Source organism: Thermobia domestica, chromosome 2 (genome assembly GCF_964235325.1).
Source record: "Thermobia domestica chromosome 2, izTheDome1.hap1.1, whole genome shotgun sequence".
Classification (NCBI taxonomy): Eukaryota; Metazoa; Arthropoda; class Insecta; order Zygentoma; family Lepismatidae; genus Thermobia; species Thermobia domestica.
The window spans coordinates 248,938,017-248,960,768 of record NC_137455.1 but is presented as its reverse complement, the minus strand read 5'-3'; the positions used below and the strand labels follow the sequence as shown (position 1 = coordinate 248,960,768).

The following is a 22,752-nucleotide window of genomic DNA, read 5'->3' as shown; positions in this document are numbered from 1 at the left end:
GAATTTTTGGGTTTACGTAGACATAATCATTTTCTCGGAAACTACGTATGACCTTTAGTACTCACCCACATCATTTTATTCAAATTAATGAAATCTATCGAATCTCTCATATTAAAAAAATACGTTAAATACAAATTATATTGTAGAATTATGGGAGCGAAGCTTCTCTTTACTCGACTTAGGCGTTCGTTTATCCGGATGCTTCTCCGAGATGCCTGAATCGTTCTGAACAATATTTGACATGATGATCAAGATCGCGCGCTGATGATCGTATACTGGGTCGCATGTCCCAATCGAGCATACCGTTGAGGAATAACTACCGAAAAACGGGATCCTATAGACTTAACTTTGGAAAAGCATTTGGCGTGCGAATTCTTATTGTAAGCAATGGAAAATAGAATTTTCAGCATTAGAAATAGGGCGAAGCCCTTTTCGTTTTGTTCTGCGAAACAATTTTTCAAAGCGAAGTTCCTCTTTACTTGACTTAGGCGTTCGTTTGTCCGGATACTCCTGCGAGATCTCTGAACCGCTCTTAACACAATTTGACATGGTGATTCGAGAGCGTGCGCTGACTGTCATATGGAATTGCATGTCCCAATTGGACATACCATTGAAGAATAATCACTGAAACACAGGCACCAATAGATTTAACATTGGAAAAGTATTTGGCGCGCGAATGAACATTGTAAGCAATGAAAGTAGAATTTTCAGCATTTGAAATAGGATGAAGCCCTGTTCGTTTTCGTTCTACGAACAAATTTTTCAAAGCTACTGTCTTTTCGCTGATATGCCAAATACAACCATTTTCATGTCGTGTTCGTTCATTAAAACAACTGATGCACTAAAAATTCTAAGAATAATAAATAAAGGTCGATCGCTTCGCTCTAAATTTGCAATTAATGTATACCTACTAGTATTAAATACAGTTATTATTTATCCTATAGTTACACATTCCCGGCAAAAATCAACTGATATGCCGGGGCTACAACTTCCTTAATTATCCGATTGAAACTTTGTATGGTGCGTTCTGCAGGCAAAAAAATGAGGCTTTCAGATACTGGTATGTTTGTTCCCATGTAGCCAGCAGGAGAGAAATAATAGAGAGGGAAAAAGTTAAATTTTCCGAATTTTTCACCTAATATCGGGAATTATTTTCTTGGCTAGAAACACTGCCACCAGACATATGCAAACTTTCTGAAAACAAACCTTGGTAGTTCACTAATATATCCTACAAGTATCATGGTGATATCTAACAAAATAAGCATGAAAGTTTAAAAAATCTCATTGTACCTCAGAAATTCACAATTTTCTTAACATTTACAGAAAATGATTTATTATAAACCTCAACTGTACCTCCCTAATTATCCAACTGACATTTTTTATGGTGCATTGTGTAGGCTAAGGACGAGGCTTTCAGACACTGGTACATTTGATCGAATGTAGCCAACAAGAGGGAAATAGAGACAAAAAGGGAACTTTTCCAAAATTTCCCCTAAAATCCAGAATTGAAATTTCCTGTAGCTGGAAACACTGCTACCAGACAGACACAAACTATCTTAAAATAAACACCGGTGCACCACTAATATATTCTACAAGTATCGTGGCGATATTTAAAAAAACAAAGCTTCTAATTACAAAAAATAGATTACGGTAAACATAAAAGTAGGGGAAACTAGAAAAATCAAGGGTTAGAACCTAAATACGAATTTTTCGTGCGGCCTCTAATTACCCTATTGTATCGATCTGTACCCGCTTTTGTTCAATAAGGACCAACGGACTGGTGTAAGTTGAAATTCGATCGGAGGTATAGGTACGGATTTATAAACAAAAATTTCGAAAATTTCTAATTTTTTGTCCAATTTAGGAATTTTTTTAATTTCCTTAGTTGGCAATGATGCGCGCGAGCCGGTCCAATTGAAGTCAACAATTAGGTATCCATCCGAGGTATCTACTAGACAAGTCTTAAGGAGATCTCTCTACAACGAAGGAAGTTACAGGGGAAAAGGAAAAAAGAAAATTCGAAATTACAAAATTCTCGAATTTTTTACTTTGGGCTGAAATTTCAGAAGGAAACTCGACACCCAGGAAAAAAAAAGAAACTACTATGATAAACTACGGCCCAACCATATTTGGCCAAACAAATATCCCGATATCTTAATAAATGTCCACACAGGAGCGGATTAAAAAATTAAAAAAGAAAAAAACGTGTGTGTGCCACTTTGGTAACCTGAGTCCAAAAGGGTTAATCTAATTTCACAGTTGAAGAAAATTAAAAATTTAATCAAATGGTTTTTCAAGCAGACAAAACGCTGTTAAATGTATGAAGAAGGATGATGATTTTTTTTTCATTCAAGTAAAATAATATACAGGGTGTCACAAAAAGATCGGGACGGTAGAATATTTCGAGAAATACACGTCGTATCATGAAATACAAAAACACGTGGCAAATATATTTTCAAATTCTATTTCAGGGTGGAACAATGAATTCACCCGGTTGCCCCCTAAGGCGGGCAACTTGGAAAGTTTAAATGGGACCCCCAGTTTTTAGTACAGATTCAGATGCTACACACAAAAATACCTAACTTTTACTGCAAACATTTTTGTGTATTCTTGATAGATGGCTCTGTAATCGCGAGAAATCTGTTTTATTGCGTAACGCAGCAGAAAGATCGGGACAGGAAAATATCTCAAGAAATACACATGAGAAAACAAAATACGTGTCAAATATTTGTTCAATTTCTATTTAACTGTGTGCAAATCAATGCTCCTTGGCGTCCCCTAAGGTTGCAGAGGGGGGCAACTTGAAAAGTTTAAGTGGGACCCCAAAGTTGGTAGTTCAGATTCAGATGCTACATACAAAAATACGTAACTTTTATCTGCAACATATTTGTTTGTTTGCTCGATAGATGGCACTGTAATCGCAAAATCTCAGTTTTATGGAGCAAAGCAACAGAAATATCTCGAGAAATACGCATCTGGGCATGAAATTAAACACAAATATATGGCTCTAATATGTTTGATCCCTAAAGTGTGTGTTTGGAAATGAATGAACTTGGTCAACCCGTAGAGGGGATAGGTGGAGGCGGCACTTGGCAATGTGACATGGGAACCTCCAATTTTTACTGTAGATTCAGATGCTGTACACAAAATCGACGTAACTTTTATCGGAAAAGTTGTTTTGTGTTCTTGACAGATGACAACGTAATATCAAAAAGCTGTTTTATCGAGTAACGCATGAAATGTACTTTGGAGCAAGAGATAGAAATACTGTATACCTGCCGAACGTTCATTTGAATTGTTTTATTGGAGTTACTGTCACTGCAAGCTGTAATCATGTAATCATGAGCGTTGACAAATAGGGAATTATGGGCCATTTGCTCCCTCTGGAATTTAAGTTGCCCCTGATTTTGTTAAATTATCCCTACATGTGAGATTCATTGTTTACAATTACCATTTTAATGGTAGTTTCGCCACCTGCTCTTGTCTTCTGAAACATCGTGCTTCTCTCTCCTCGGAAAAATCCTGCGGACGCCCATGACTGTAATCGCAACAACTAAATATTTCTTTCAAAGTGCACAGAAATGTTGTAGTTTAAAACGCACGCAATATTTCAAATTGAACGTTGTGCCCCCAAGAATGAAGGCATTAAGATAAAATAGTTCTCCGCGAAACGGAGGCATTAAAATCAAATCAAACAAGCATGAAACTACCCTAATTTCAAAGAGTTGTTTTTATATCGAAGCAACGTTGGTCATCGACGTGTATGTCAAATAAGTCATCCAAGTAGAGCTGGTAATTGTGTTTCTAGTTGCTGTTTAGTTCTTTGCGGAGTAGCCTTGGCATGCCTGCTTCGAGTTAGTTTTGCATGGAAAACACTGCACAACAGTTTTCATCAGTGCAAAATTAGTGATTTACTCCGTAGTGGGCTGTTACAGCTGAGAGACAGTAGCGAGTAGTGTGGAATGAGTGAGAATCGAAATCCCGCCAGAGACTTCCTCATCACGATGTCTTATTGTGAATCCAATTCGAGGTGTTCATTGTGAGTGAATGTCTTGTAAATTAAGTGCACTTTAGTGGCGAAGGTAAAGTAAAATTGTGGTGATCTCGAAGTGCTGGACAGATATTAACTACTTCACGACATGGCCACTCTTTTTGAGCACGACAGAATAATTATTTTGATGATGCGCGGATGGGATGATCGCCAAAGATCGTATGCTGAAGTTCGGGCGCTATTTAACGAAACATTTCGCGGTCCAAACGATCTCATTTCAAAGTCGACTCTCGAGCGCACCGTGCAGCGCTTCGAGGAAACGGGAAGTGTAAAGAATCGTCTAATTCATGGGCGACCAAAGTCATCGACTACGGCCGAAAAACAGCTTGACGTTCCATTATCCTTCGTTGAAAATCCTCACCTGATTATCCGCAAAGGTGCTCAACAACATGATATCAGTGGCATGGCTGTCCGCAGAACTTTGAAAGCAACCAACTTCCACCCGTACAAAATGCATCTGATACATGAGTTAAATGAAGATGACTTCGACCGTCGTATGAAATTTTGTGAACAGATGATGAGGCGCATTGATGACGATCCTAACTTTCTCACTAGAATTATTTTTTCAGACGAAGCCACTTTCGAATTAACCGGTCACGTTAACAGACATAACTGTAGATTTTTGGCTGACAGCGATCCTCATTGGTCGGTTGAAGCACATACCCAATACCCTCAAAAATTGAACGTCTGGGCGGGAGTGATGAACACCTCCATAGTTGGACCATTTTTCATTGACGGGAATTTGAATGCTGGGAAGTATGCAGATATGCTGCGGAACGACGTACTTCCAGCAATTAGAGACATTGTAGCAGATAACTTAGCCGGAAGTGGTTCCAGCAAGATGAAGCGGGCCGCACTATGGTGTAAATAATTGTTTGGCAATTTGTGAATGAGCAATTCCACCAAAGGTGAATTGGCAGAAGAGGTGAAATTGAGTGACCAGCTCATTCTCCTGACTTATCGCCACTGGACTATTTTCTCTGGGGACATTTGAAGAATCGTGTGTACTAAAGGAAGCCTACCAACTTACATGAGCTTCGGCAAAGCATTATTGACGAAATTGCACTGATTGAACGCAATGTCATTAGGGCTTCTGTACATAGATTCTATCATCGAATAGGACATTGTCAAATCGAACAAGGTACGCAATTTGAGCACTTACAATAACACACTGGTTACTGGCGAATATCGTAGGCACCAACAAGCACTCCGACGGTGAGAGGCGAGGTGATGCACCGACAGAATAGACCCAGGAGGGAATATACAACTACTCAGGTATGTTCACGTAGCTGTTCCTGTGTAGCACTACAAGTAGTTAACTTATCGCCTGTTGCTATATCTGATGTACACATTAGGAATTTCCACTTCAATATGACTGTTTAATTTTAAACTTTAGTTGTTTCTTTGATTATTTCCTGCTAAGGTGACTAGAATAAAATATTTTCGATAACAGTTCGGCATGTCCTTTTGTATTTTTTGATCGGAAGCGCATTTAGTTGATTACGGCGATGAAACACAGTTTTGCTACTACAGTGTCATCTCTCAAGAACACAAAAGAACTTTTCAAATAAAAGTTGTATATTTGTGTCCTTTGCATCAGAATCTGCAATCACAACTGCGGGGTCCTATTTCAAATTTCCAAATTGCCCCTTCTGTCTCACTAAGGTGTATCCAGATGTTTTCACTTGCACACACACACACTTTAAGGATCAAACATATTTGACGCATATATTTTTGTTTAATTTCATGCCCAGATGCGTATTTCTTGAGATATTCCACTGTCCCGAAATATCTGTTGCTTTGCTCCATAGAACAGAGATTTTGCGATTACAGTGCCATCTATCGAGCAAACAAACAAACATCTTGCAGATAAAAGTTACGCATTTTTGTATGTAGCATCTGAATCTGCACTAAAACCTGGGGGTCCCATTTACACTTTTCAAGTTGCACCCCTCTGCCCCGTAGGGGCGCCAAGAAGTATTGCTTTGCACACAGCTAAATAGAAATCGAACAAATATTTGACACGTATTTTGTTTTCTCATGCTCGGACGTATATATATCGAGATATTTTCCTGCTGCGTTACTCAATAAAACATTTCTCGCGATTACAGTGCCATCTATCAAAAATACACAAAAATGTTTTATAGTAAAAATTACGTATTTTTGTGTATAGCATCTGAATCTGTACTAAAAACTGGGGGTCCCATTTAAACTTTCCAAGTTGCCCGCCTTAGGGGGCATCCGGGTGAATTCATTGTTCCACCCTGAAATAGAATTTGAAAATATATTTGCCACGTGTTTTTGTATTTTATGATACGACGTGTGTTTCTCGAAATATTCTACCGTCCCGATCTTTTTGTGAGACCCTGTATGTCTATGTATTGTGCTTACTTTAGAAACCTCTTTCATTCCCTTTCTTTTTTCATTCTCTAATGGGGATTATTCCACAAGAGAGTTTCTAATATCAAGTTTTCCTATCTCCAAATATATTTTCAAATCGCATTCTTCTACTTCAGTATTTTTGTCGTAGGTAGTTATTGCTTAGTGACAGATTTTCCTGTCCATAGGTGCAGTGGCGTAAATAACGGACACGTAGACCCCACAATGCGGGGAGCGACAAGCTATTAGGGGGGCCCTAAATCGTAAAAGTGAATTAAGTTGAATAAGTTTTTAATAATGTATTTAGTAGAGGATGCCATCACCACCTGAAGTAACACACTAAATATTATTACTGTTGCCGACATTATAGATTAGATTTATGAACTGTTTCAGCAACTACTCTGCTTTGTTGAAAATATCTTCTTAGCAAGTAGTCTACCTGGTTATGTACTTCCCTTCAGCTGTACTTAACTTTACCGGCAACATTAGCTACTGCAGCGAGGTAGTTTACAAGACTGAAATTAATCAAAACATATTTACGGAATGTCATGATTCCAGTGTAGGTTAAATGCTAGCATTGCTAAGTATTAGAAATGAAAAGTGTCGCAAAGTGGACCTAAACGGTGTGGCAAACAGTTTTCTGACCCTGAAACAAAGTCGCTTTGGAAAATATTGAACTTGTGAAAGCTCTATTGTAGATTGGTAAAGTTTTTCAGTTGCAGAAATATCAAACTGCTTCAGCGAAAAATTATTTTAAAGCAGTTCTTGATTTCGAGAAATTGTTTAAAAACTTTTAATGCTCCTAGTGTATCTGTCATTCTAATCTAATGTGTGTATGCTCTATGTTTCTCTCACACAAAGTGATATTTATGATGTTTTATTTCTGAATCAAATACAGTATGAAGTTATATAGAGTTCAATTCTGAATTTAGAACCAGCATAAAACCAGAAATCACGAAAAATTGTGCATACCTGAACTGTTAGCATGTCCAGCATACCTGAACTGTTACAGCAACCTTCATGTCCACCACGTATCAATATTTTCTTAAATTAACTATTTATATTTTGTTTGACCAAATTAAACGAGTCCTCCAGTTCCTAACAGGCTCGTGTCTATTTACAGCAAATCCCGGAAAACCGAGAACTGTCGGATCGGTATGTTTTATAGAACTGGAAATATTTGAGCGTGTTCAAGTGATTCACATGAACACAATCAAGTTTTTCCAGTTCTAAAACAGGGGACTGACTCGGCTCAAGCTTCTCCATTTTAGTACTGTAATATCGAAATGGTTTTGCTTTCATGAGTGTGTTCCATTTGTGATTCCCGATGTTACAACTTATACATATTAGAATGGTCCTAATTTTTAGACTTTCAAGTTTCTTTGAGTCATATCCCCTTAAAATCGTTCCACATCAGACCAAAGTAACCCATGAGAAAGGTTTGCTCAATTGAACGATATTAAATGATGCTCCAATTGACTCAAGTTTTGAATGCATTTTCAGTATGCAACCTAAGGCAAAAGTATCTTGAAAGTTTGAAAATACAATATTATTAGTTAATAAACAAATATGGAAATAACAACTGCTAAATGATAAGTTGGAAATAACGTCAAATTTGAGTTTGTGATGAAAAGCTACCATGAAACAATGTATCATATGACCCCCTATATGACCTTCCTATTAAAAATTTTGAATCTAAATCTAAGATGGCTGCCACGGTGGTATTATACAGTAGTAGATGCGTTTCTAATTCCGTTATCTCTATCCAGGTATTACTCCCTCTAGCCGTTCCAAACATACAAGGTACATACGTACTTTTGCCTAATATTTTATACTGTAATTACATCAAAAACTTCAGATCGCTTGGGACATCATTTAATATTATTCAAGTGGGCTATTTTTTCTCATGGGTTACTTTCGTTTGATATGGAACCATTTTACGAGGATTAGACTCTGGATGCGAACTCTGGTAAAGCGACTCCATTCGAGAAATAAATACCACCCTAATATATATATGTTTTAACAACGGAAATTACAAATGGAACATACTGCATGAAAGTAGAATCCATTTCAATATTACTGTACTAAAGTGGAAAGGCTTGAGCCGAGTCAGCTCCCTGTGTATGCCAATGATTGATTAATCATTAATTTTGTTAATCTCATTTACCTAGCTGAATGCACACAGTTGCGATTTTATTACTATATTGTTGCATAATAGTTTCTGGGTGGTCTTATTTTTCTTCTATTATTTTTCACTCATCTAAAGGCGAAGCCAAACATATGCTCGAAATACATTTCCTGAGACCGATACTATCACTTACTATACTTCACCAGGCGCCGACAGCTTTTCATGTTATTCTTGTTATGTTATATACGGCTAGACTCATTACCGGCTTTTATCCTACTTTATGGAAGCTTGTCAAAATTATCGTTTTCATAAAATCTCATAAAAATTTAACTAACATTGGCTCCTATCGGCCAATCAGTCTTACCAATGTAAACAGCACGAATTCTGGTAAAGCGGCTTCATTCTTACCTCCTTGTTCAGTTTCATTTCCCCTCAACACAAGCAGGCTTTAGGCTGTCATTTTTCACTACTAGTCAACAGTTAAAATTACCGAGCTATCTTGTTAACCATTTTAATAAACGATTGCCGTCTGTCCTTATTTCCTTTGATATGGAGCGTGCATTTTACACAGTCTGGCACCAAGGACTTCCGTTCATACTACTCGGTATTCTACCATTATCGTACGTTCGCTTTATAGCAAATTTTCTTCACAACCTCTCAGCTTTCGTACAAATAAATTAGGCACAATTATACCACTTTATCCTATGAACGAGAGTGCCGCAAGGTTCTGCTTTATCACTATTAGTTTACATGCTATACATTGCCTATATGTCAGTAGCGCAACCACCCATTTGTGGATATCGTTTTGGTGGCGATACCTTGCTCTATATTCCTTAATGGACCAAATAAATGCAGGATTGCAACCAGCAATTGATAAATTCGTCAGTTGGTATCTCAAATGGAATTAAATTTAGCTAAAAGTCAAATGACTTTCTTTGGACTTAAACGTAACAAATATTGTCAAACTCAAAACCCAAAACGTTTGAGTCTCAGCTTACTGGTCTCATCACTGCCATTAGTTTGAAGTATCTTGATGTCACTTTCGACAAACATCTCTCTTGGAACGCCCACCTCTCCAATTTACAAGCTAATATTCGCCGTCGGATCAACTTACTGTGCAGTTTGAAAGGCACTAACTGGGGTTTTATCACTAAACTTATTCTTCATGCATATAAAGTTTTGTTCGTTCTGCTTTTACACATGTACATGACGCCTGGTTATCAACTCGACGAAAGTTTTATGACAAATTACAGGTCCTGGAATGTCATGAATTAAATCACCAAACACTCTAGCTCTAAAGGTCTACTGTCGCACAACTATCCCAACCCTCTTACCTCATCTCTACGGTTTTCACTCTCGTTACATGCAATGTCGAAAATCAGACTCTCAACCGGATCTTCATGAACTTTTAGACCAGACTCCAGCTCTATCACGTTACGCGTATTCACAAATAGAACATGTAGCTATCCCCGAAAGTGGTCAGGCCACTGCTCACTATAACTCCCATCGTCGCCTTTATTGTCGCCATCCGTTAATCCATTGCACGTAGCTTCATTAATGCACCGCTTTGTCTTTAACTGACAGGGTTCCAGTAGAGACCTGCACGGGCCGGGACCGGCCCGCGGGCCGGGCTTGGGCGGGCCGACTGTGTTATTTCTTTGGGTCGGGCCGGGCCTGGGCGGGCCGACACTGTTATTTATTTGGGCCGGGCCGGGCTTGGGCTGGCCGACACTGATTTCTCTTCAGGTCGGGCTGGGCTGGGGCCGATCAATTGCAATTCTTTAATAATTATTGACTTTCGATAAATGATAATTGGAATAAAGCCAAACGTTGGATTGCAGGTATTGCGCAGTAAATTGAGCTCTGACCTTGACCTTCACTGAACTCAAAATATGACAAGGGGTGGGAAAGTTTTGCCTGTCGCTAAACAATATTGCCATCTTCACTTTATGCTAAAAATCAATTAAGTTAGATTTTTGTTACAGGGAATGAAGTTTTTGTTCTCTCGATGACATGCAAAGTTCTAGGAGGCAATGGTACCATTCGGGAGGCAAGCGTCAGGTTGTGAACCAGAGTTTAGAAAATGTTTCTGAGGTTAGGTCAAATTTAGTACTAAATTTTGAGAAAGCTTGGGGCTCGAGCTAATTTTTTTTAAAAAATATCGGGTCGGGGTCAGGCCAAAAACTTTTAAAATTTATCGGGCCCGGGCCGGGCTTGGGCCAAAAATTTTAAAAAACTTATCGGGCCGGGCCGGGCTCGGGCCGAAAATCTCCAAAACATTTCGGGCCCGGGCTGGGCCGGGCCTAGGTACGTTCGGGCTGGATTGGGCTCGGGCCGAAAAATTCGGCCCGTGCAGGTCTCTAGGTTCCATTTGTCTGAACTTGCTCTGAGTAGTCCCAGAGAAGAAGATAAACACCCTCGTCGCAACTAACATCTTACGTCCTTGTGTTGTAACCTGTACTTCACTTCATTATTTATGTAACATGCCATGCTTAAATCACCTTCTCATGTAAACCTAACGAAAATAAATATAATAAATCCTGATACCCATTTTCAATTCGAACAAGTAAATGAATGTTCATGACCCCAGAGAAGGCGTTACTTGGGAATAAATTTGCATTTAAAAGAAAAACACCTCGAGGTTAGTATGCGTAGGATTGACCGTTCTTGGTTGGTTTTACCTTGAGAAACTTCTCACCTCATTCACAGGCTGCTTGGGCATGGTGACTCTTACCCTTCTCACAGGCTGTCTGGGCCTGCAGACTCTTTATCTTTCTTATAATGATAACATTTATAAATATGTATATGTTGATATGGACAACAGTCCTTATTGTATGATATCATTTTTCTTTTTTGGCCAGACCTGAACATTTAACTTGTTAAGTTTAGTGGGCAGGCATGTATAAACATATTCTTCTACACAGTTGTGGTATAATATGTTAAGAAGCCATTACTAGTGGACGCATTCTCAATTGTAAAGAAGGAATTTTATGAAAAATAAAGAGATAAATGCAGATAATTAGTGGAAAATACATCAGTTTAAATATATTTTATCTTGAGTGTTATCATTGAACATTTAGTGAGTAAACTACGCTTTAATTAGTTCCAGAAATTATAATATAAGGAACTTTGGGATAATATATAGATATTATATATTAAATGGTACCGAACTCACGGGAATTTTGAGACTAGGTGGATGTTAAGTGCACCAGTCTCATATTTATAATCGAAAACGTAATATATGTTACTTCGAAATAAAAAAGGTGTATAAACCTGTCATAATGAATGTACCAAATAATGGTGATAATTTTTGTAAACGAATTGAAGAAATTAATACGTCATCAACAGAGACAATGTCTAATTTGGCTGAAATGGTTCGTCAATTAGGGCAATCAGTGAACCAAAATTTGGAACAAAATTATGTCCGGATTTAATACATGACCCAGCAAGTCACAGAACGAGTGGATGCCCGGATTGAACACATGACCCAGCAAGCGACAGAATGAGTGGATGCCCGGATTGAACACATAACCCGGCAAGTGACAAAACGAGCGGATGCCTGCAATGAACAAATAACCCAGCAAGTAACGGAACAATTAAATACGAACTTAGAGCGAACTGATACTAAAATAGAATTGATACTTCAAAGGTTTGAGGTTATTCAAGGTTCAATCAATGTAGTGCAAATGCAAGCCAACGAAAATTAAAGCCAAATAAGGGAGCTCCAAGAAGATGTGCTAGCTCTCAAAGAAAAACTTGAAACGTATGAAGGTAGAAACATCCCAATGATCAGTAAAGCAGATTTGACACCTCAAGCACCTGCGAGTCAGCTACATGAAGATGATCATCCCCCTGTTTATACACATACAACTAATGAATCCGCTTCTAATTCGAAAAATGAGGGAGAGGACGGAAGATTGATAGAAAATGTGAATCCTCATCTCTATGTGCAGAAGGAAATTCCAACTCACGTGAAATATAGTAAAGTAAGGTTTCCTAACTTTCATTTAAAATTTAGCGATGCTAGATCCATGATTAAATTTAGTGTCAGGTCAGATGATTGAGCAGCAACCGTTTTCTTGGAAAATTTTGAGGAAGAGTGTGAATTAATTGAAATACCTAAGTCACAATTTCTTAGAATCATTTTATTGCCTCCTTGTTCTGCTTGGTACAAAGGTATAAGAAACAAATTACAATTGTTAGCAAATCGAGATGCGCTTTTCAGAAATAGGTTTTTTATCCAAAGGTTGACAAAAGTGTAACTGATTTTGTAATATCAGCTTATAATGACTTAAAAATTCTAAATCCTTTTTAACAAGAACTGTGCATACCAGGTAAAAACATCGATAAGAGTGTGAGATTACAACAGATCTTAATTTCATTCCAATGTGTTAATTTTAGTGATTTACTTGTGATAATACAGAATTACGAAACTCAAATAATGATACAGAATAACAGTAATAAATCCTGACCTAATCAGACGGCTATTCACACTGTTAACATCAAGAAGAATACCGATTGCAATACAAGAAATAAATTAGATTTGTGCGGAATGATAACAGGAACAACCAAACTACAAATAAAAAATACGTATAATAGGCCTAATTACCCTCATAATGCCAATTTTCATAATAGTTTTACAGGTAATGAAAATTTTCAAAACAGTGCACGTAAAAATAAAGCAAATAATGAGAGAAATACTTCATAAGAACGTACTCAAAAAATGGCTATTGAATCTAATGTCCTTGAATTATTTAACAGTAATACTTTGAACTAAGTGTTGCTGGCGTGGCATGGTTGAAACCACGCCAGCTGCTAATTTATACACGTGTATTATTGTGACAATAACAGTATTAATGGTAATAAATAGTATTAACATTTCTGGAAAGGTACGAGGGCAAGTCAAGAAAGACTTGGACTGATTTTTTTCCCGGCAGTTCTGTTAACGCTGGAGCTTCATAGTTTGGCATACAAGTAGGGTGGGTCTTGCTGTGCATATATATAAAATGTTGTTAAGGAATCATTGCATGTTTGGTAACCACGACTTTTTATTGCAGGTGATGTTCTGCGCCGCCTCTAGAAGTCACCTGTAGAAGAAATGAGTCATTACGAGATGAACAATTTGCAGCTATACGGTTCTGCTATCGTGCAACAGAAACTCTAGGAATGTTGAGAGCAGCCTACAAAGATGACGCTCTGCCACGAAGTACCGTGTTCTGGTGGTTCAAAGAGTTTAAAGAGGGCCGAATGACAATCACGAAAGCTGGTGGACCAGGTGTATCAGCGTCAGCTGTTACTGAGGTGAACATTAACACGGCAGCAGTCATTGTTAGAGAAGATCGCCGCATCAGTATCGACGATCTGGCAGCCGCACTACGCATATCTCATGGCAATGCCTTCAAAATTTTGCATGACCACCTCCACATGAGCCGAGTGTGTGCGCGATGGATTCCGCGACTCCTGACACCAGAGCAGAAGGCCGTTCGAGTGGAGACTTGCAGGGAGCTGTTGCAAAGGTTTGAGGATGGTGGAGACGCCTACCGCACCATGCGACTTTTTTCTATTCCCTGCCCTAAAATCCAGACTGCGTGGACGCCGCTTCTCCGATAATTCCGAGGTTCTGAAGGAATCGGAGGCGGTTTTGAAGGACCTCTCAAAGAATTGCCTGCGACACGTGTTTGAGGACTGGAAGACTCGAATGAAAAAGTGCATTCAAATGGGCGGGGACTACTTTGAAAAGGATCATGTGCCTGTTGCTGAGTAATAATAAATTGCCTAGAAAAAAAATCAGTCCAAGTCTTTCTTGACTAGCCCTCGTAACTATCTTTAGGACTGTAAATTATGCTAGTATCGGGTATTAGATGATATAAATGACTCTTATGTACCTGATATTGACTTGGTGTTTTTAAAAACAGTCTTAGCGTTAGAATACATTCCCATTCAAGCTTTGATTGACACTGCTGCTCCAGTATTCTTATTGTCGTATTCTTTTTGGCAAAAACTTATTAAAGATATAACTAGCCCAATCTTACAAAGTTGATAATTTAATTTTAGTAGATTATACTGGTAAACACAAAAAGACAGTAATGGGTAAGAGCCGAGTTGTCATTACCTTACAACATTATGATATATCTGTGCCCTATTAGTTATTAGGGATTTGAATGAGAATCTATTAATTGGCTTAGATTTTCTTACGCAACTCCGTGTTGTTCTAGATTTTGAAAATAAAACTTTATCTGTTAATAGTCTGGACTTGCGACCAGCCAGATAATTTCTCTTGTCAATGTCAGCTATTAGAGATAAAGAATATTAAATCGGCGAATAGTCATGGATTAACAGAAAATGAAAATAAAATATTTATTGACAATGTAAATGAAATTGTAAATTCCTTGAATGATGACCACAAAAGATTTGCCTTAAAATTTACAGAAATTCTTCATAAACATACAAAGGTCTTTTCAAAAGTACCTGGTTGCTGTAAAATTTGTAATATACCATTACAGTCTAATGTGATGATGTTTTTAATAGGAGGGTGCCCGAAATTTTTTGCACCGACTGTACTTGACGTTTAACAAAAAATTTCTGGCTGTTCATATAATTCGTAAATTTTGTCTGTTATTTTATTTCAAATTAACATGGAAAACTGTAAAACTTCATTAGGAATTATAGTTTTGGGAATCGATATCTTTATTTATATATTAAATTAGTTATAAGTCTTGTATATGGATATGTAAATGGATGATTACAAGTCTTACGGTGTCAGTGCTATCTGAAAATATAGGTCCACCATTGGACGGAAATTTTGGAATAAATAACCAATCTAAAATTCGGCAGAATTTTCTGGACCACCCTTCACCTCTCTTTTAGATACCTATGTCCTTCTGAAATCTAGTTTAATCCAGATTTTACCAAATTTTATTCGTTTCAAAGCCCCACCGCCAAAAATGCTTTGTTTTGATTGGAGGATTCACCCACGCTATGATGTTAGAGCGCGATTATTTCCATTCCCTTCCTAGAATTTTTGTCGAAGACATCAGTTTGTTTGCTTCGAAAATAGTTGGTTTCCTGCAGTAGTAAACATCAAAATTCAGGTAACATTTGGATTTTATTAACGTGTAAAATCGCTGGAAGTCTCAAGGAGCCATGAATTATTAAATTTCAGAACAAAACTGGACTGAAAAGGTTGAAATAGGAAGTGCAAGTTAGTGACGCCATGATTTCATCTACCGATCGCTATGGACAGGATTCAGAAGTAGTGTGATTTCCGTTTTCCTAAAACCGGTTCTGAAGATTAGTGTTTCCCCTGATAATTTCACCTTCCAATTTTCCTGCTAATTTAGGGTTATAAGACCTGTCCATATATAGATTTGCTTATGTAGGTAGCGAGTGATTCTTTTTTTTCTTTAAACATATATGGCGGTATTCAATTTTGGCGTTGTTAAGATAGGTAGAATAATGCTCGTGTAAATTTACAGTAAGGGCTCCTATTTTACTCCTGACTTGGGAGTACAGCTTCCAGCGGGATGAGTTGAACATATAGTTTTCTCCGGGTTCCTGCCCCTTCAGGGCAGGGGTCCTATTGTTAGTCAATACTTTGATATGTCCCCTCGGGGGCATTGATTAAACAGTTTAAAGAATGTGAATTGGCGTAAGTAGTAGAAAATGGATCGATCTGGATCAGTTTTAATCAACTCACAAGCCCCTGGGAAAATGACCACCGTGCACCGTGAGCCCACGGCCTTTTACGACCTCCATTTTAGGGGTGAATTCGTTCCCTTTTACGAGCACTTTTAAGGGGGTGTATTCGTTCTCTTTTACGAGCCCATTTTTAGGGGGTGAACTCATTCCCTTTATCAACCCTTATTTTAATAAAGCAGAAATTACGAACACAAAGAAGAGAAGATAACACATAACACTACGTAACACACAGCAGAACAGATAAGAATATGAAACATAGCAAGGGTGTATTCGTTCTCTTTTCCAACCCCTATTTCAACATGACAGAGACTACGAAACATGGCGGACATAGCACAGGGGGTGTATTCATTTTCTCCACCTCTAATTGAACATAGCAGAAATTACACTGAGAGTACGTAACACACAACATCCTCCATTTTAAGGGTGGACTCGTTCTCTTGTCCAACCCCTATTTTAAGACAATGAATACCTATGTAACATAGCGATTGGATACGCTCTTTGAACCGATTTGGATGAAACTAGGCATATGGGGGTTTTCGACCATGCTGAGTACGAATATCATACCATTCTAGGGGTGTATTCGTTCTCTTTTACGAGCACATTTAAAGGGGTGAACTCATTCCATTTTCCAACCCCTATGAACAAACAGCAGTACATCAGACTACGTAACATAACGAACATACAGAAGAGCAAATTGAACTCGTTCCCTTTTTCAACCCTTATTTTAACATTGCACATAGCACAGCTAATAAAAGAGCATGGCTTATTTTAACATAGCAGGCCTCCATTTTTAGGGGTGAACTCGTTCCCTTTTCCAACCCTTATTTTAACATAGCAGAGAATAGAAGTGTACTCGTTTTAATGTAACATAGCAGGGGGCCTATTTTTCCACCCTTATTTGAGCATAGTCCATTTTTAGGGTGAACTCGTTTTCAACCCCTATTTCAACATGACATAGCAGAGGTGAACACACAGCAGATACATAAGACTTGTTCCACCCTTCCAACCCTATTTGAGCCCATGGTCTTTTAGGGGGTGAACTCGTTCCCTTTTCCAACCCTTATTTTAACATAACAGAGAATACACTGAGACTATGAACACACAGCACAACAGATAATACATAGCTACGGAGGGAGGGTGTACTCGTTCTCATTTTTCAACCATTATTTGAACATAACAGATAATACATTCGAACCCTATAGCAAAGATTCTTTTAAGGAGTGAACTTGTTTTAACCTATATTTGAACATAGCAGAGATGATTATTTAAAGAATGCGAAACTTCCGTGTTTTGTTATCAGTTACATAATAACTTCCGCCATATGTAGATAATTCTCATTACGTCATTTATCCGGATTTGAAAAAACATTGACCTAGTTTTCTCTTTAACAGAGAATAACTTGTCATTCAACGATAGGAATCCCTGAACGTAATGTAATCAATCACAAAGGTATAAAAAAAGAGGGGAATTCCCGAGGATGACTCATACTATTGCGCAATATGACGTAATCCTGTCAGACAGGTATAAAAGACTGACCGACATGTTTTTTGTAATCACTTCATGTTTACCGTGTGAAGCGTAAAGTTCAGATATTTTTTGTGTGTGCGTTTATATTATTAGTGTGGTTTATTAATAGTGTGGTTTTGTTTTCTTTTGTAAGTAAGACATTTTATAATAATACTATTAATATTATATTATAAAAACTCAGTTCAAAATTATTATAGTAACTTTGAAGAGTTAGTTTAAAAAAAATGGCAACAAAAAAGGTCAAATCAAATATTATCAATTCTGATACTCTATTTAATAATAATTTAAAAAAAATTATTTTAAAATGTGATAATGATTTAAATGAGGATAGTGGATGTTTTTTAAAGAATAAAAGAAAAGACTGTTTAGATATATTAAAACAGGAACAAGATAATTCTGCATTTAAAGTAAATTTTTCTTTGGCTACAACTTTTGTAAAACCAGTAGATTTAGAAACATGTAGATTCTTTGTAAATAGTGGTAACGAAATTATTTTGCCGAGTACAGATTTGAATTCTATAATTGAAAAACTATTTAATAAAATTTTAGTTGAACAAGAAAATAGGGCAATTAAGAAATCAGGGTGGTCTTTATGTTCTGAACCAAACCATCACTTAGAAATTAAAATCAGTAAATATGATCCGCTTTCCGCTTCTTCTTTTATAAAATTACCTCAATGGATTTTATCCAAAAAGAAATGTGTTTTAAATATTCAAAATAATGATAATAGATGTTTTATGTACTGCATTCTAGCTGCTTTATATCCAGTAAAAGAAAATACAAATCGTGTGAATAATTACATACAATATAGTAATACTTTATTACCATTATTTGAAAAAACCAATATAAAGTTTCCCGTCGAAGTAGAACACATAAGCAAATTTGAACATATGTATAATTCTGTATTTCCTAAGGAACAAATTTCCATTAATATATATGGCATTAACTATGATAATGAAACTATTTTCCCGTTACGTATAAGCGAAAATGCAGGTGTATTTAAACATATTGATTTACTGTATTGTGAAGAAAATTGCAACAGTCATTATTGTCTAATAAAAAATATCAATGCGTTATTGAAGAGTCATAAAGAGAAAACTTATGTAAAATTGCCTCAATGGATTTTATCCACAAAATGTGTTTTAAATATTCAAAATAACGATAATAGAAGTTTTATGTATAGTATTCTAGCTGCTTTATATCCAGTAAAAGAAAATACAAATCGTGTGAATAATTACATACAATATAGTAATACTTTATTACCATTATTTGAAAAAACCAATATAAAGTTTCCCGTCGAAGTAGAACACATAAGCAAATTTGAACATATGTATAATTTCATATTTCCTAAGGAACAAATTTCCATTAATATATATGGCATTAACTATGATCATGAAACTATTTTCCCGTTACGTATAAGCGAAAATGCAGGTGTATTTAAACATATTGATTTATTATATTTAAACTCTCATTATTGTTTAATTACAAATTTAAATGGTTTAGTCAGACATCAGTTAGGTAGTCATCAAACATTTATTTGTAGACGATGTTTAGTATCTTTTTATAACAAATCAAAATTAGATGAACATGACAAATTATGTAAAGAACACACTCCAACCAAAAGTAACATGCCGAAACAAGGAGAAGTTTTAAAATTTCGAAAATTGAAATTGTTATTACAGAATGATGTGATAATAATTGCAGATATGGAAAGTTTATTAAAACCTATAAATAAACAAAGTGGATCTCATACAATACAAATTCACCAACATATACCATGCAGTTTTGGTTATATTGTATGTTGGAGTAACAACTATATGAAATCAGATTTAGTTATTTATCGGGGAGAAAATGTATCGACGAAGTTTATGTCTGCTATGGAGAATGAATTAAGAAAAATCATAAACATATTAGATCAAGAAAAACCATTAATACCATTAAATAGTTCTCAGTTACAGGAGTTTAACCTATCCACTGAATGCTCAGTTTGTGATAGTAAATATACGAGTAACAATAGAAAAGTTAAACATCATAACCATTTAACTGGTCAATATATCGCCACGGTATGCAACAAGTGTAATTTACAAATTAAGCGTCAAAGTAATTTTATCCCTGTCTTCTTCCATAATTTGTCTGGGTATGATGCACATTTATTTGTGAAAGAATTAGGTTGCACCCCTGGAAATATTTTTGTAATTGCTGAAAGCACTGAGAAATACATAACATTCTCTAAGCACTTTAATTTTAATGGTAGACCTATCGAGTTACGTTTTGTAGACTTATTTAAATTCCTACCGTATAGTCTCGAAAATTTGGTGTCAAAATTAAAACCTGAGCAATTTGTCTATACAAAGCAATATTTTTCTGATGAAAAGTTTCCTTTAATTCTTCGTAAGGGAATTTATTTTTATGAATACATAAATTTAAATACATTTAAAGAAACTGAATTTCCTGGAAGAGAGGCGTTTAGTAGCAAATTGAATGGAACACAAATTTCCGAGACTGATTATCAATATGCAAAACTGATTTGGCGTGTGTTTAAATGTGAAAATTTAGGGGACTACCACGATCTATATTTAAAATGTGATGTACTTCTCACAGCAGATGTGTTGGAGAATTTTAGAAAGACATGTTTAAATGCTTTTTGTATTGATCCGATTAATTGTTTTACTGCACCTGGGTTGGCATGGCAAGCCATGTTATATAGAACAAAAATTGAACTTGAACTTTTATCAGATATCAATATGTATATGTTTGTAGAAAAATCGATTCGCGGAGGTATTACTCAAGCTGTGTTAAGATATGCCAAAGCTAATAATCCTTACGTACATGATTTTGATGCGGAAAAAGAAAAATCTTATTTACTGTATATTGACATGAACAATCTGTACGGACTATCAATGATTGACTATTTACCATATGGTGGTTTTCGGTGGGAGGATAAAATTGACAATTGGCAAGACAAACATAAAATTATCAATTGGCCCACGGATAGTGAATGGGGATTTTTTCTAGAAGTGGATTTAGAGTATCCAACTGATTTACACGAATACCATTCTGATTTTCCGTGTGCTCCAACTAATGAAGTTCCACCGAATGGTAAATACTCAAAATTACTATTGACACTTAAATCGAAATCGAATTATATCTTGCATTATAGAGTATTACAATTTTATCTAAAACAAGGTTTAATATTGGTAAAAGTACATAAAATATTATGGTTTCGTCAATCTAAATGGCTTGCATCTTATATTCAAGAAAATACTCAACGCCGTGCAAATGCTACAATTGAATTTGAAAAAGATTTCTATAAGTTATTAAATAATTCTGTATACGGAAAGACAATGGAGAATGTACGAAAACGAATTGATATAAAATTAATTAACAATGAAAAAAAGTGTAAAAAATTAGTAGCGCAAAATCAGTTTGAAAATTGGGTAAAATTGGCTGATAATTTGGCATTGTTTCATATGGTAAAAAAATCGGTAACCCTAAATAAACCAATTTACGTAGGAGCGACAGTTTTAGAATTATCAAAATTAGCAATGTATGAATTCCATTATAATATAATGAAACCGCGATATGGAGATAAAATTAGAATTGCATATATGGATACTGACTCTTTCATTTACCAAATTAAAACTAACAATATTTATAACGATATAAAAGATATGAATGAGTATTTTGACACCTCAAATTATCCTGAAAATAATTCTTTATATAGCACAAAAAATAAACACGTTTTGGGTAAAATGAAAGACGAATTAGGTGGAGTTCCTATGATTGAATATGTTGGGTTACGAGCAAAAAATTATGCTATAAAAACTGGTGAAAATAAAGAATTGAAAAAATGTAAAGGGATCAAGAAAAATATAGTTAAAGAACAAATTACGTTTGACGATTATAAATCATGTATATTTAAAAACGAAACGATCTATAAAACACAATTTGAAATTAAAAGTAAATACCATAATTTAACAACAAATCAGGTAAGAAAATTAGCATTAGATCCGTATGATGACAAAAGAAAAATTTTAAATTGTAATATACACACTGTTGCTTGGGGGTATAATAATAATAAAGATGTAAAATGTACGATTTGTATATTGTAAATACGATATAATTTTTTTTGGATATATTAGTATTAAAAAAAATGTCACAATCAGTTCGAGAACAAATAGTTGCAGAATTACATAAAAGTGCAAGACGAAACTATCCTCGAATACCTGTTATAACGAAAGGGATTCATGATTTATGGCAAGCTGATTTAGTTGAAATGAATAGTGGAAAATTGAAAGGTCTAGCAAAAATTAATCGAAATTACAAATATTTATTAACTGTGATAGATACATTCTCTAAATATGCTTGGGCTATTCCTGTGAAAAATAAAACTGGGAAAGAAATTACACAAGCATTTATAACAGTACTGAGAGAAGCAAACAAAAGCCCTAAATTTTTACAAACTGACAGGGGTCGAGAATTTTATAATTCAGAGTTTCAGACGACGATGACCCAAAATAACATTAAACATTATTCCACGTACAGTGATGTGAAAGCAAGTATTATTGAAAAATTTAATAGATCGTTACGTAATTTAATGTGGAGACAATTTACACTGCAGGGAAATTATAAATGGATTGGCATTCTGCCGGAATTACTACATAATTATAATAATACTATTCATTCCACTATTAAAATGAAACCTATCGACGCTGTTAAAAAAGAAAATGAAAAACATCTATTGACAAACATCTATTGCAAAAAGTTTTCTGTGATAAAAAGAAAAAATAAATTTAAGATAGGTGAATATGTAAGAATTAGTAAACTTAAGCGTCCTGGTTTTGATAGAGGTTTTACACGCAATTGGAGTACAGAAATTTTTCGAATTGCTAAAGTTTTCTTCACTAATCCTCCGACATATCACTTAGTAGACTCAAATAATAAACCTATTGAAGGAAGATTTTACGGA

General features: G+C 35.8%; 1 protein-coding gene across 1 annotated transcript in view; it reads right to left on the bottom strand.

Annotated features, from left to right (window-relative positions):
* LOC145679387 (putative chitinase 10) overlaps nt 1-22,752 on the bottom strand; it is a 378,497-nt gene that overhangs the window by 273,840 nt on the left and 81,905 nt on the right. The gene's annotated exons all lie outside the window — the stretch shown is intronic.